The sequence below is a fragment of the Pseudopipra pipra genome, chromosome W, assembly GCF_036250125.1.
Source record: "Pseudopipra pipra isolate bDixPip1 chromosome W, bDixPip1.hap1, whole genome shotgun sequence".
NCBI lineage: Eukaryota > Metazoa > Chordata > Aves > Passeriformes > Pipridae > Pseudopipra > Pseudopipra pipra.
The window spans coordinates 6,339,805-6,343,472 of NC_087580.1; the positions used below are offsets into that span (position 1 = coordinate 6,339,805).

At 52.2% G+C, this 3,668-nt stretch overlaps 1 long non-coding RNA gene across 1 annotated transcript; it reads right to left on the reverse strand.

Annotated features, from left to right (window-relative positions):
* Positions 1-418: 418 nt before the first annotated feature.
* On the reverse strand, positions 419-3,451 carry LOC135405160 (uncharacterized). Its single transcript, XR_010425765.1, has 4 exons — positions 3,363-3,451; positions 2,616-2,897; positions 2,122-2,357; positions 419-450 (listed from the first exon to the last, which is right to left on the reverse strand). It is a non-coding gene; the product is annotated as an uncharacterized LOC135405160 (long non-coding RNA).
* Between the last annotated feature and the right edge of the window lie 217 nt (positions 3,452-3,668).

Here is a 3,668-nt window from a genome sequence, read left to right on the forward strand (position 1 = left end):
GCTCACGCACCCTGCCAGGCTGGCTGCCACTCCTGGCTTGCCCCTCCTCTGCAGGACAGTCTGGCCTCCATCAGCCCTTACACCTACTGCTTTGCCCTCAACATTTGCATCTTTCCCCACAAGGAGAACTACCCCGGATTAGTTCGAGTCATCTCCCACTGGAACAGCAGGAGGAGCATTAGGAAAAGCCCATCACATCCAAAATGCAGCCAAGCGAATAAAAACATCCACATGACAAGAAATAGAGGGAAAGCATCTCCCAGCTTTCAAAAGAAGGAACACCACAACCAAAGAGCCCCACCCATAGAGCAGCTCACCTCTCTTTGGAATCTATCAACTTCCTTGACCTTTTCAGAATATCTCCTCTTCATTTCTTCCAGCTGGGACTGACTTCCTTTCTCTTCATTAACCCGGAGTTGCCTCCTCTCTATCCTCAGAAGCTTTTCCAGCCTGCACAGCAAATTAGTGAAGAAACCCATGAAACACAGGAAGAACCAGCCTTTCCCCCACGGTCTCACAGAAACAGCACAGACAGCATCCAAGCCTAGAATGGCTTGGCTTGGCAGGGACCTTAAAGATCATCCAGTTCCAAGCCTCCTGCTGTGGGCAGGGACACCTTCCACCAGACCAGCTTGTTCACAACCCCATCCAACCTGGCCTTGAACACTTCCAGCCATGGGGCATCCACAGCTTCTCTGGGCAACCGGTTGCAGTTCCTCACCACCCTCACAGCAACCAATTTCTTCCCAGGATCAAATCTAAACCTACTCTCTTTCCATTTGAAGCCATTCCCCCTTGTCCTCTCACTACCTGCTCTTTTAAATGCACTCTCTTCATCCTTCTTGTGGGCTCCCTTCTCACCCCAAAAGGCCACAATTAGGTCACCCCAAAGCCTTCTCTTTTCCAGGCTGAAGGGTTGCAATTGTCCCAGCCTTTCCTCCTAGCAGAGGTGCTCCATCTTTCCAAGCACCTTGGTGGCCTCCTCTGGGCTCAGTCCAACAGCTGGAGGTCCTTGCTGTGCTGAGGAGCCCAGAGCTGGATGCAGCACTCCAGCTGGGCTCTCCCAAGGGCAGAGCAGAGGCAGAATGCCCTCCCTCCACCCGCTGGCCACGCTGCCTTGGACGCAGCCCAGGACACAATTGGCTCTCTGGGCTGCGAGCGCACATCGCCGGCTCATGTCCGGCCTCTCCTCCAGCCCAAGGGCTTCTCGGCAGGGCTGCTCTGCCCCTCTTCATCCCCCAGCCTGCACTGATACAGGGGCTGCCCTGAGCCACGGCCAGCAGCTTGCACTGGCTCTTGGTAAACCATCAGCAGATTGCCATGGGCCCACTTCTCCAGCTGGTCCAGGGCCCTCTGGATGGCATCAGCTGTGTCAACCACACCCCTCAGCTTGGTGGCAGCTGCAAATTTGCTGAGGGCGCACTCCAGCCCTTCCTCTGGATCATTAGTGAAGACATTAAAGAACACTGGGCCCAGTCCAGACCCCTGAGGGACACCACTCGGCACTGATGGCCCTCAGCACTCTGAGCCATTGATCACCACCTCTGCATGGGACTGTTCACCCAATTTCTTATCCATCTAACAGTCCACACATCCAATCTGTCTCTCTCCACTTTGGAGAGAAGGATGTTGTGGGGGACTGTGTCAAAGGCTTTCCAGAATGACAGGGAGATGACATGGGTAGCCCTTGTCCACTGAGGCAGTCACTCCATCTTAGAAGGCCACCAGGTCGGTCAAGCAGGACTTGCCCTTGGCGAAGCTGTGCTGGTGCTTCCAATCACCTCCCTGTCATCCACGTGCCTTGACAGAGCTTCTAGAAGGATCTTTTCCATCACCTCCCCAGGCACAGAGGGCAGGCTGACAGGTTGGCAGTTCCCAGGGCCCTCCTTTCTACCCCTTTCAAAGATGGGCACAGTGGGGTTCCCTTTTTCCCCTCACCTGGGACTTCCCCTGACTGCCACGACTTTTCAAACATCAAGGAGAGTGTCTTGGCAACTCCATCAGACCCTGTTGGTCAATGGAGGGCAATAATGCTGGCCAGATGGAGAAGATGGATTCCCAAGGAAAATGCAGGAAGAAAAAGGAGTCTCTTATTACCTCTCCAAACAAGCATGGACTTACCTTTCCAGTTTCTTGGCAAGGCATCTTCTGGTTTTCACTTCCTCCACATACAGCTCTTTGTACATTTCCATCCCTCCCTGAGTTGCTTCTTTACGAGAAGCACTCTCTTGTTGGGTGTTTTTGATCCTCTCCAATTCACTTTCCAGATTTCTAATCCTTTCTTCCAACTGGATTCTCATGGAAACACAATGACTGTCTTCAGTTTGTCCTAGTGGGGCCTGGTGGGCTGCCTGTGCCTGAAGGAGACAGTGCACCTTCAACCACCACAAGAAAAAGAGAGCTCTGCCCAGCACAAAATTGCACACACCCACTTTCAAGGGCCCAGCCTTACTCAGAGAGGCGGCTCTGCCTCCTCACTCCCAGCAGCAATCAAGGCACAACCCAGGAGCTACCAGGGCAAACAATTCTTTGCAGTGGGAAAGAAGCCCAAATGAGCACTCTGCTTCAAAGCTCCTAATGAAGAGCCTGTGGACATTGGGGAGAAATTCACTTACTTGCAAAACGAGGCTGACCTCTTGTAGCTTTGGACTTCTTTCCTGGTCAGCTCCTTCTGCCACCTCTCCTGTACACTGTTCTCTTTGGCTGCCATCCAGCACCAAAGCCTCCAAATGGTGGTGGAGTTTTGTCACCTCTTCTTGCAGCTGACATTTGCTCTTCTCCAGTTGTTCACACTTCCCAAGCAGAGTGGACAGCTCTTCTTGCAAAGCCTGGTTTAGGGCCTCGAGCTGCATGCCTGTTCCAGGCTCCATGTCCAGCTGCTGGGAAAGTTCACCACCCTGGACACAGAAAAAAAAAAGAAAAGAAAACTCAGCATGGTCTAAAGGCAGTGAATTCTGGGAAAATCTCTCAAGGGGGTGGCCATGGCAACTGTATTTATCATCTACTGGAAACCAGCCTAGGAAACACTTGAAAGATTCCCCCACAGAAAGAAGAAACTTTACACCTACTTAAGAATTTGGGAGACACTTCTGGCAACAATACTTCTGGGTCCCTTGGAGCTCATGATGAAACTCCTCATTTAGAATCTAAGAATTCCTCCAGTGTCCAGCACACCAAATACCCTCAGGGCTTTTGTAGCAGCCGGGGAAAGGACCAGGCTGCTTTCTGAGCAGCCTCTGCTGAGGAGAAGGCAGAAACTGAGCTCCCCAGGCTCTCCAGGAAAACTTCATCTGGCAATTGCCCCACAGAAATAGGCAACTAGGCTCAAGAGTCACAGAAAGGCAAATTTAGCACCAGCTTACTGAGGCAGAGGCTTGCAGGGCTCTCGGAAGGGCTTCAACGCTCTCGCTTGGCTGCTGGACAGTGGCTTCCAATCTGCTGTTCTCACTGGCAAAGCTTAAGAAGAAATACAGCTCTTATTACCAGAAAACCCAATGCCAGACAAACTGTGCTAAGGAACAGAAGCCACAGCAGAAGTGTCCTTCAAAATCCCACTGACTCTCCCCCTGTTTCCACCCAATCCCCCAAAGCCACAGACCCCTCGCTTCACTGGGTTACTCTCTTACTGTTGCACGTCTTCTTCCAGGAGGTCCTGCAGTTCCTGGGAG